This window comes from Coregonus clupeaformis, chromosome 1 (genome assembly GCF_020615455.1).
Source record: "Coregonus clupeaformis isolate EN_2021a chromosome 1, ASM2061545v1, whole genome shotgun sequence".
Lineage (NCBI taxonomy): Eukaryota > Metazoa > Chordata > Actinopteri > Salmoniformes > Salmonidae > Coregonus > Coregonus clupeaformis.
Window position 1 is genome coordinate 50,237,985 of NC_059192.1, and position 12,784 is coordinate 50,250,768.

The 12,784-nt window shown below is 43.6% G+C and overlaps 1 long non-coding RNA gene across 1 annotated transcript; it reads right to left on the reverse strand.

The window, feature by feature from the left end:
• Nucleotides 1–1,180: 1,180 nt before the first annotated feature.
• On the reverse strand, nucleotides 1,181–12,784 carry LOC121569509. Its single transcript, XR_006001357.2, has 3 exons — nucleotides 12,066–12,784; nucleotides 11,826–11,933; nucleotides 1,181–1,431 (listed from the first exon to the last, which is right to left on the reverse strand). It is a non-coding gene; the product is annotated as an uncharacterized LOC121569509 (long non-coding RNA).

The following is a 12,784-nucleotide window of genomic DNA, read 5'->3' on the forward strand; positions in this document are numbered from 1 at the left end:
TTTCAACTTTAGCAGCAACATTCAAGCCAGTCAATAATACTGACTGAAAGTAAAATTTACAGACCATGCAGTCCAGGGAAAAACTGTGCATATGCATTTGATCAGATATTCACAGCAATGAATCCTCACAGCAGCAGCAAATTATGATACATCAGAATGTGCAGCGTTGATGAGCGTTACAGCATAAATTAGGTCTAACACTTCACATTTTCCAGACCTCTGGTCACCTGTTCTCCCTTTAGTGCAATACTAGGGGCCTAACTCAGGTATAGGATGAGTGAGCAAGTTACTATGGAATGGGAGAATACAGTGCCTTCAGAAAGTATTCACACCCCTTGACTTTTTCCACATTCTGTTACAGCCTGAATTTAAAATGGATTAAATTGATATTGTCACTGGCCTACACACAATATCCCATAATGTCAAAATTGAATATTTTCTCAATTTTGAGAAATGTAAAAGCTGAAATGTATTGAGTCTAAGTATTCAACCCCTTTTATGGCAAGCCTAAATAAGTTCAGGGGTAAAAATGTGCTTAAGCCACCTAATAAATTGCATGGACTCACTGTGTGCAACAGTGTTAAACATGATTTTTGAATGACGACCATCTCTGTACCCCACACATACAATTATATGTAAGGTCCCTCAGTCGAGCAGTGAATTTCAAACACTGATTCAACCACAAAGACCAGGGAGGTTTTACAATGCCTCAAAGGGCACCTATTGGTAGATGGGTAAAAAAAATAAGAGATTGAATATCCCTTTGAGCATGGTGAAGTTATTAATTACACTTAGGATGGTGTATCAATACACCCAGTCAATACAAAGATACAGGCGTCCTTAACTCAGTTGCCGGAGAGGAAGGAAACCACTCAGGGATTTCACCATGAGGCCAATGGTGACTTTAAAACAGTTAGTTTAATGGATCAACAACATTGTAGTTACTCCACAATAATTGAAGTTGTAGTTACCTAATTGACAGAGTGAAAAGAAGGAAGCCTGTACAGAATACAAATATTTCCAAAACATGCATCCTGTTTGCAACAAGGCCCTAAAGAAATACTGCAAAGAATGTGGCAAAGCAATTCACTTTTTGTCCTGAATATAGTGTTATGTTTGGGCAAATCCAATACCACACATTACTGAGTACCACTGTCCATACTCTGTTGTGTGTAGATGGGTCAGAAAAAAAACATTATTTAATTCAGTTTGAATTCAGGCTGTAACAACAAAATGTGGAATAAGTCAAGGGGTATGTCTACAAAGGAATAAGGATCAATTTGGGAAATGTTGACTGGTTCATCCTCCAGTGTTCCTGCAGTGCAGGGCTCAGTAGCAGGTGGGAAGGTTTCCCTTCAGATGGTCCCAGTTGTTGTACAGAGCATAGAGACCTGTCCGCCAGGCCCCCTCGCGCTGCCCCACGTACATCACCTAAAGAACACACACAGTGTATATGTCATATCACAATCACACAAGTCAGATCTAACCAGCCTACACTTATATCAAACCAACAATATCATACACTGACTTATAAACAGTGACCAAATAGAGATGGCAGCAGTCAGTCAGGGGAATTCTGGTACCACAGAGACATCTGACACCTGCCAGCTGACCATCCCTCTCACACCACCAGGAGGAAAACAGACAGTCACAATAGAACACAAACATTAGGTATATTTCCACAGTCTACATTCAACACGGACTTTTGACAAAGGCATAGTAAAAGGCCAGTTTGTTTGTTGGAATTTGCACACACCTCTGGAAACTGGAAAGTACATACAGCTAACAACAGTAGTGAGAGGTGTCTTGGTTAATTAATGGAACCTTTTATCATGATGGGGTGCTCATCAGCTCTAAACATGATTTCACACAGATACATAGGAAAGTACACAGGATCAGCTTAGTGCAGGAATCTGGTTTGAACAGCCAAACATCTCAATGAGAAGCCATTGCAAACACAGATCCAACAGTCTTCAGAGCGTGAGAGGGGAGTAGCAGCATGGTTGGCTGTCCATGGCCCCATACAGCAGCAGGGGATAAGACTGATAAAGTTATCATACTGCAGTCACAGGCCCACACCCACTACTAGCAACCCCAAGATAAGTGTGTATGAGGCAGTACGGGTGCTATGTCACCATGGCAGGGAGAGAGAGAGACAGCTTGAAATACAAACACCCCACTTACCCAACCCTGTAGGGTCCATACAAGTGCAGCCCACACCCATGGGAGCAGAGCACGGATGTCAGTGCAAGGACAATGCAAAACATGCTGTCATTGTCAAAACACAGTGGATTGAACGACTGCTTCTTCATTTGATTCAGTTCCACTGTACACATTGCACGAGTGCAATCACAGGCATTTAACACCTCAGTGGGCAAGATATTCTGAACATGGCCTTAGTTTGACATTTGACTCAGCAACACCTTTCCAATGACACTGTGATCAAACCACTACATTTCTTACAGCAAGGCATTAACACAGACGGAGAGAGTATAAACAAGAGTGAATGACCCTTGCAAAAGTTAAGCAGAATAACTAGATTTTCTGGTTTATGTTACTGGCCATAAAAAAGGTAGAAAGGGAAAGATTTTAAAGAGAGGAGGCTCAGACCAGAAATAGAAGTCGTCTGGCAAATAAAATCCACAGGGTCAACTCAGCCAGGGAAGCAGTGTTCATGTTACACAACCTTTGCAGACTTTTCCCACATTTTGTTACGTTACAGCCTTATTCTAAAATGTATTAAATTGTTTTTCTCCTCATCAATCTACACACAATACCCCATAATGACAAAGCAAAACCAGGTTTATAGACATTTTTGCAAATTTATAAAAAACTGAAATATGATATTTACATAAGTATTCAGACTCTACTCAGTACTTTGTTGAAGCACCTTTGGCAGCGATTACAGCCTTGAGTCTTCTTGGGTATGACGCTACAAGCTTGGCACACCTGTATTTGGGGAGTATCTCCCATTCTTCTCTGCAGATCCTCTCAATCTCTGTGAGGTTGGATGGGGAACGTCGCTGCACAGCTATTTTCAGGTCTCTCCAGTGATTTCCGATCGGGTTCAAGTCCGGGCTCTGGCTGGGCCACTCAAGGACATTCAGAGTTCCTGCCGCTGAAAAACATCCCCACAGCATGATTCTGCCACCACCATGCTTCACCGTAGGGATGGTGCCAGGTTTCCTCCAGACGTGACGTTTGGCATTCAGGCCAAAGAGTTCAATCTTGGTTTCATCAGACCAGAGAATCTTGTTTCTCATGGTCTGAGAGTCCTTTAGGTGCCTTTTGGCAAACTCCAAGGGGGCTGTCATGTGCCTTTTACTGAGGAGTGGCTTCTGTCTGGCCACTCTACCATAATGGCCTGATTGGTGGAGTGCTGCAGAGATGGTTGTCCTTCTGGAACGTTCTCCCATCTCCACAGAGAAACTCTAGAGCTCTGTCAGAGTGACCATTGGGTTCTTGGTCACCTCCCTGATCAAGGCCCTTCTCCCCTGATTGCTCAGTTTGGCCAGCTCTAGGAAGAGTCTTGGTGGTTCCACACTTCTTCCATTTAAGAATGATGGAGGCCAATGTGTTCTTGGTGACCTTCAATGCTGCAGAAATGTTTTGGTACCCTTCCCCAGATCTGTGCCTCGACACAATCCTGTCTCGGAGCTCTACGGACAATTCCTTTGACCTCATGGCTTGGTGTTTGCTCTGACATGCACTGTCAACTGTGGGACCTTATATAGACAGGTGTGTGCCTTTCCAAATCATGTACAATCAATTGAATTGACCACAGGTGGACTCCAATCAAGTTGTAGAAACATCTCAAGGATGATCAATGGAACCAGCATGCACCTGAGCTCAATTTTCGAGTCTCATAGCAAAGGGTCTGAATACTTATGTAAATAATGTATGTCTGTTTTTGCAAACATTTATTAAAACCTGTTTTTGCTTTGTCATTATGGGGTATTGTGTGTAGATTGATGAGGAAAAAAAGAATTGAATACATTTTAGAATAAGGCTGTAATGGAAGGGGTCTGAATACTTGCACTGTATGAACGGCCACCTTACCACAATCTTTATAGCTGAATCCCGTTGTGGATCCCATTACTGTGTATTTAGTAGAGTGTCTTTAACCCCCTTGACTGATATCGTACCCCCCCTACCCTCCCAGTGATATAGGAGTGTAGTCCCCTTATTGAATCTGGAGCAGTGCATGCTCGGAAATGTATGTTTGCAGCAGAGAGGTGCCCTGTGTAGATACTGTCCATTTAACAACAGCTGGTAATTAAGGCCTAGTGTCCCTCCAGACTCACTGAACCAGTCTAACCAGAAAGTGGTGTCTGCAACGACCTCTCTCAATCACGAGCGGTGGAATTTTAAGTGGAATCTAATGAAGAAAAATGGGAAGCTGGTAAAAACCTCTTTAACCATGTTAACCTTTGAGATAAAGCATCAGGTTGTCTTGGTCAACCACACCAGAAAGTCCTAGATGGGTATTTTCTTTTAGCTTCCAATAAATAGAGCACGCTAGGGGAAAAATGTAGAAGTGTTTATGTCTAATCACCAGTGCCAGAGGTCACTTTTACTGCAGCTGACAATGTATTTCCATGTACTCTAGTGCCATGCATCTGCTCGTGCTTTTATTTTGAGTCGTACAAAGCCAATAAGCAGCAGGTCTGTCAATCATTAACAGATCACTTCCTGATCCTCAACCTTTCATCCTTGTATAGATCTATACAGTATTACTCAAAACACTAACACGGTTGTCTGACTATTATGTTCAATACCAGCACGTTACGTTTTTTTTTCTTTTACGAAGGCCTAACCTCTGCATATTTCCAATGCTTCCTTCACATCAGTGAAAACAGTGAGTCACTGGTTCTACTGTATGAGAACAGGGATTTTTTTTCTTCACAATTGACCTGAAATGCAAAAGGAATGTGAAATGTGTGCCAGGGCTCTGGAATTCAACTAGATAACACATCCACAAAGTCAAACATTTGCTCTTTGGTCTTAAATTAAGGTTAGGCATAAGTTTAACAGTGTGGTTAAGGTTAGGTTTAAAATCAAATTTTAATTAGATACATTTTAGAAGTGGGTGGGGTTTAGCCATAATTATGACTTTGTGGCTATGTTAACCCCTTTACACTCGTACAAATTGGTCCTATATGGATAGGGCCAAATTGAAATGTTCTGAACAGAAATATAAAAAACATATGCATGACCATAGTATCTAATTTAATAAGAACCCTGGAGATAACACCAAAAGGTGAGGACACAGTTTACCTGACAAAAGACTGAATCCAAACATTTCACTGTTGATTTTTGTGCATTTTACATTTCTGTACTTTTCACAGCATTTGTCAATAACTGAAAATACTCTGGATACATTCAGTAACATTATAATAAGAATATTCATTGACATTTTAGAGTAGGTGCAAGATAAGAAAAAACTATTACAAGGGTTTGAGTCTAACTGGTGTCATTTTAATCACAATCTGGGTCAGGTGGGCATCATTTTAAAGCTTATTCTATTGCCAACATGGCTAGTTATAAAATACGATCTTACATTTTTACGCCTCGATCACTCCGACAGCGTCATTGCATTTTGGTACACCAGAAGTACATTCATTTGCAATGGAACGCTGCGTTTGCCTTGCAGCATTGTGTTGCAGAGGCAGTTGCAGTGCGTTATGTGTGGAGCATACGTTGGATTTATCGAACGTATGCGTCAAACTGTATGCGTAGACGGCTTGACAGAAATAGTAGCAGAAGGTAAATGTTGAACTTTTGTTTCACACATATCCAGATGATGCTGCATACTATTTTGCGCAATGACGCTGTTGGTGTGATCAAGGCGTTAGGCTTTCAAAAGGCACTTCAGATAAAACATTCAAGAGCGTGTTTCGCAGCAAATTTCTCTTCATAATACGACAAACATAGCCTCATTCTGTTCAGGACAACCTAGGGTATAATGCATGTCATCCTTGTAACTGTGGATCAAACATAGCGATCATAAACGTTGATACTGCTAGAAACATAAGAATTTCACTTGGGACTCATACGATGGCATTGAGGAGTTTACCACATCAGTCACCGGCTTCATTAGTAAGTGCATTGATGTACGGTTATTGTGGGGACGACTTCATATATATCCCAACCAGAAGCCATGGATTACAGGCAACATCCGCACTGAGCTAAAGGCTAGTGCTGCCGCTTTCAAGGAGCGGGACACTAACCCAGCTGCTTCTAAGAAATCCTGCTATGCCCACTGATGAACCATCAAACAGGCAAAGCGACAATACAGGACTAAGATGGAATCGTACTACACCGGCTCTGACGCGCGTCGGATGTGGCAGGGCTTGCAAACTATCACAGATTACAAATGGAAAACCAGCCGCGAGCTGCCCAGTGACGCGAGCCTACCGAACTAGCTAAATGCCTTCTATGCTCGCTTTGAGGCAAGCAACACTGAACCATGCGTGAAAGTACCAGCTGTTCCAGGTGACTGTGTGATCACACTCTCCATAGCCAATGTGAGTAGGACCTTTAAGGCAAGTGTCTTCACTGACATTTTCAACCTCTCCCTGACCCAGTCTGTAACACCTACATGTTTCAAGCAGACCACCATAGTCCCTGTGCCCAAGAACTAAGGTAACCTGTCTAAATGACTTTCGCCCCATAGCACTCAAATGGCTGGTCACATCAACACCATCATCCCAGAAACCCTGGACCCACTCCACTTCGCATACCGCCCCAACAGATGGCGCAATCTATTGTACACCACACTGCCCTTTCTCACGTGGACAAAAGGAACACTTACAGTGTATTCGGAATGTATTCAGACATCTTCCCTTTTCCATATTTTGTTACGTTACAGCATTATTCTAAAATGGATTAAAAAATACATCTACACACAATACCCCATAATGAAAGCGAAAACAGGTAAATCTTTTCCCCAACTTTATAAAAATAAAATAAAAATATGTTATTTACATAAGTATTCAGACCCTTTGCTATAAGACTTGAAATTGGGCTCCGGTGCATGCTGGATCCATTGATCATCCTTGAGATGTTTCTACAACTTGATTGGAATCCACCTGTGGTAAATTCAATTGATTGGACATGATTTGGAAAGGCACACATAAGGTCCCACAGTTGACAGTGTATGTCAGAGCAAAAGCCAAGCCATGAGGTTGAAGGAATTGTCCGTAGAGCTCCGAGACAGGATTGTGTCGAGGAACAGAACTGGGGAAGGGTACCAAAACATTTCTGCAGCATTGAAGGTCCCCAAGAACACAGTGACCAAGTTTGGAACCACCAAGACTCTTCCTAGAGCTGATCGCCTGGACAAACTGAGCAATCGGGGGAGAAGGGCCTTGGTCAGGGAGGTGATCAAGAACCCAATGGTCACTCTGACAGAGCTCCTCTGTGGAGATGGGAGAACCTTCCAGAAGGACAACCATCTCTGCAGCACTCCACCAATCAGGCCTTTATGGTAGTGGCCAGACGGAAGCCACTCCTCAGTAAAAGGCACATGACAGCCCGCTTGGAGTTTGCCAAAAGGCAACTAAAAGGACTCTCAGACCATGAGTAACAAGATCCTCTGGTCTGATGAAACCAAGATTGAACTCTTTGGCCTGAATGCCAAGCGTCACATCTGGAGGAAACCTGGCACCATCCCTACGGTGAAGCATGGTGGTGGCAGCAGCATCATGCTGTGGGGACGTTCTTCAGCGGCAGGGACTGGGAGACTAGTCATGAAAAGTACAGAGAGATCCTTGATGAAAACCTGCTCCACAGCGCTCAGGACCTCAGACTGGGGCGAAGGTTCACCTTCCAACAGGACAACGACACTAAGCACACAGCAAAGACGACGCAGGAGTGGCTTCGGGACAAGACTCTGAATGTCCTTGAGTGGCCCAGCCAGAGCCCGGACTTGAACATCTCTGGAGAGACCTGAAAATAGCTGTGCAGCGACGCTCCCCATCCAACCTGACAGAGCTTGAGAGGATCTGCAGAGAAACTCCCCAAATACAGTTGTGCCAAGCTTGTAGCGTCATACCCAAGAAGACTCGAGGCTGTAATCGCTGCCAAAGGTGCTTCAACAAAGTACTGAGTAAAGGGTCTGAATACTGATGTAAATGTGATTTCTATATTATTATTATTTTTATATACATTAGCAAAAATTTCTAAAAACCTGTTTTTGCTTCATCATTATGGGGTATTGTGTGTAGATTGATGAAAAAAACAATTTAATCAATTTTAGAAAAAGGCTGTAACAAAATGTGGAAAAAGTAATGGGGTCTGAATACTTTCAGAATGCACTGAGAATGCCGTTCAATGACTACAACACATCTGCCACGCTGACCCTCAACATGGGGGCCCCTAAGGTAACAGTCCCCTCCTGTACTCCCTGTTCACCCACGACTGTGTGGCCGTGCATGACTCCAACAGGATCGAGGTGGTATCACATTTTAAATACGTAGTAATTTTAAATAATTAATTATTTACAACAGCAAAACGCAACCTGGTACATTTTAAAAAATCAGAAACAAAATGTCAGATGTCAGAACAAACTGTACATGCATTCAATGATTTTGTCCCATCTCTCGTACTGTGTCACAACCTGGTCACAAGCTAGTACCACAGTAATGAAACCACTTCAAAAGCTCTAGAAACAAACTCTGAAAGTGCTGGACAAAAAACCCATACACCATACCACTGCAATATCATTAAGAAATACAACCTACTGAGCTTTGACAGGTTCTTATGCCTTGCTGACACTTCTCTGCTGTTTAAGATCACTCATGACCTTTCCCCACCACCTCTTAAGCAGTTTGTTACATATTGCAAGGACAATGCCAGGACAACAAGAGCTTCAACCAGGAGCCTGCTCAACTCAGTTTAGGTACACCAAATTTGGCCAGACAGCTTTTTCAGTCAGAGCGTCTAGATTATGGAACAACCTGCCAACCAGTGTCAGAGAATGCAGTACCTTTGCTAGCTTCAAGGCAAACCTGAAAAAGTGGCTGAAGGCAAACTAGTCATGTGAACATTAAGACATTCCGACTCTTAAGATGTCAGATACTGTAGGACCAAGAGACATTTAAACTTGGATGTAATATTAGCATTATATTGTCTATTGTTGTATATTTTGATTGATAGATACTGTAGATAGATCGATTTTAATAGTGTGTTATATTGTAGTATTGTATTGTTTTCTGCCCAGGGACTACTGATGTGATATAGCTATCTAGTGAAATCTGGTGCAATGGCATGTTGTACATGGTCCCTGACAAATAAACAAATAATAACACAAACATTAAGTTTACCGATGACATGGTGGTAGTAGGCCTCATCATCGACGACGATACAGCCTGTAGGAAGGAGGACAGAGACCTGGCAGTGTGGTGCCAGGACAACAACCTCTCCCTCAATGTCAGCAAGACAAAGGAGCTGATCATGGACTACAGGAAACGGAGGGCCGAGCACGCCCCCATTTACATCGACAGAGCTGAAGTGGAGCGGGTCGAGAGCTTCAAGTTTCCGATCGCAAGGCGCTATAGAGGGTAATCCAGTACATCACTGGGGCCGAGTTCCCTGCCATCCAGGCCTTATATACAAGGTGGTGTCAAAGGAAGGCCGTAAAAATTGTCAAAGACTACAGCCTCTAAAGTCTTAGACTGTTCTCTCTGCTACCGCACGGCAAGCAGTACCGATGCATCAAGTCTGGAACCAACAGGACCCTGAACAGCTTCTACCCCCAAGCCATTAGACTACTAAATAGTTAACCAAATAGCTACCCAGACTATCTGCATTGACCCTTTTTGCACTAACTTTGACTCATCACATACGCTGCTGCTACTGTTTACTATCCGTCACTTTATTCCTAGTTACATATCTACCTCAATTATCTCATACCCCTGCACATCGACTAGGCACACTACATGACCAAAAGTATGTGGACAACTGCTCGTCAAACATCTCATTCCAAAATCATGGGCATTAATATGGAGTTGGTCCCCCCTTTGCTGCTATAACAGCTGCCACTCTTCTGGGAAGGCTTTCTCCTGGATGTTGGAACATTGCTGCGGGGACTTGTGGCTTCCATTCAGCCACAAGCGCATTAGTGAGGTCAGGCACTGATGTTGGGCGATTAGGCCTGGCTCGCAGTCGGCGTTCCAATTCATCCCAAAAGTGTTTGATAGGGTTGAGGTCAGGGCTCTGTGCAGGCTAGTCAAGTTCTTCCACAGCGATCTCGACAAACCATTTCTGTATGGACTTCGCTTTGTGCACGGGGGCATTGTCATGCTGAAACAGGAAAGGTCCTTCACCTAACTGTCTAGAATGTCATTGTATGCTGTAGCGTTAAGATTTCTCTTCACTGGAACTAAGGGGCCTAGCTCGAACCATGAAAACAGCCCTAGACCATTAACCCTCCTCCACCAGCAATCTTTACAGTTGGCACTATGCATTGGGGCAGGTAGCGTTCTCCTGGCATCCGCTAAACCCAGATTAGTCCGTCGGACTGCCAGATGGTGAAACGTGATTCATCACTCCAGAGAACGCGTTTCCACTGCTCCAGAGTCCAATGGCGGCGAGCTTTACACCCCTGCAGCCGACACTTGGCATTGCGCATGGTGATCTTAAGCTTGTGTGCGGCTGACCCATTTCATGAAGCTCCCGACGAACAGTTCCTGTGCTGACGTTGCTTCCAGAGGCAGTTTGGAACTCGGTAGTGAGTGTTGCAGCCGAGGACAGACGATTTTTACACGCTACGTGCTTCAGCACTCGGCGGTCCCGTTCTGTGAGCTTGTGTGGCCTACCACTTCGCGGCTGAGCCGTTGTTGCTCCTAGATATTTCCGCTTCCCAATAACAGCACTTACAGTTGACCGGGGCAGCTCTAGCAGGGCAGAAATGTGACTGACTTGTTGGAAAGGTGGCGTCCTATGACGGTGCCACATTGAAAGTCACTGAGCTCTTCAGTGAGGCCATTCTACTGCCAATTTTGTCTATGGAGATTGCATGGCTGTGTGCTCGATTTTATACATCTGTCAGCAACGGATGTTGCTGAAATAGCCGAATCCACTAATTTGAAGGTGGTGTCCACATACTTTTGTATATATAGTGTATATAGCCACGTTATTGTTACTCATTGTGTATCTATTATTACTTTTATTATTAAGTGTTTTACTTTCTATTATTTCTCCATTTTCTTTCTCTGCATTGTTGGGGAGGGCCTGTAAGTAAGCATTTCACTGTTAGTCCACACCTGTTGTTTACGAAGCATGTGATTAATAAAATGTGATTGAAAATGTGATTTGACATGAGTTTTCACATATGGAAATGTTAAGTGCACATTTGGACTCACGGGTATGTGGTTTACTTTTATGACATCAAAGAGGTATTCATTATAATCCTCAACAACTCATCTTTCAGAACACAGACAACAACAAATGTGCAAAAGTAGCCCCATTAGCAGGAGGGATGGTGGTGCTCAAGTTTATAACGGCTGTCAGTCAAAACCCGTACAGCACTAAGTGGAGAACCTGAGCTCTGACGTCATGTATAGCATATTACTGTACAGCCTTTGCGTTCCAAGTTAGGCGCTTATCAATGACAAAATCTGCCATTTTCAACCCATATACGGGATGACAGGATTTGTGAGTGTTGGGCTACTACCTAGTGACGACCTGGGCTCCATTTTTGTTTCCTTGTGTGGGTGAGGAGACATGAGGTGAGGAAAAGTTTTCCTGTTTTGCTTTCATCATCATTTGATCCAGACAGGTATTGTACTGTAAAAAAATAAAAACCCAGATCCTCTACTAACCTGTGGACTTGTACAGCATGCCTGTCATGGTCCCGGCAGCAACAGTGTTGATGTCATCCTCTGCTCCTTGGGTCTTCTCGATGGCCACCCAAAACACACTCCACAGAGCTGAGGACACACAAGCATACAGGTGAATTAATGTCACATTGTCTCAATAGAAACAACAACAATATACCAATGTGTTGCACTGCTGAAATTACATCTGCGTCAATCCACCGGTGGGGAATGACGGGCACTCACCCACGTGTGTTCGCCCATGTCGCTCCTTGGCGGGTCACCAGATTCAGGATCCTAAAACAGAGGGCAAGTGAGGAAGGATATAATATCCATTAAACACAGACATCTACAGTGTAAACACAAAGACTCCCCCAACTTCAATGTGATACAAGGGTTGATTTACAGTTAGGGGTTCTAGAAAAAGTGCTGCATATTTGAAAAACGGATACATGCCTGCTGCATCGCCAGACAAGACTTGCTTCAGTTTATATGGAAATCCTTTATCAAAACTGCTATCCTTGAGTGGATGAGATCATCAGGCCAAGTGTGAACAGCCTGTCAGATCATAATGTAATTTGGCTGCTGTACCTTCATGATTTAACTGATTCAGCTTTAGACATTCACTAACAGTAAGATAGACAGACAGTGGCATGTTGTGCAGTGCTATCTTCTAACAGTGATCAGCTGAAAAATAATGACCCTGGTCAAACCAATATTCCAACTGTAGCCAGCATTACACAGTGAACACAATGTACCCGTGGCCAAGGCAGACTTTGCCCTCCTCCTCCCTTGGCAGGGACAGCTAGGTTTTTGGGCCTTGACAGCACCCTTGACATCCTCAGCTGTGTTACAGCACTGAGAAGTCAGGCATGTCAACACAGGTGTGTTCGAGTACAGGGTCATTCAATGGCAATGGGTGAGCGTGACAAAATCTCAGTGAAAGCAACAGTGTAGTAGGGGTT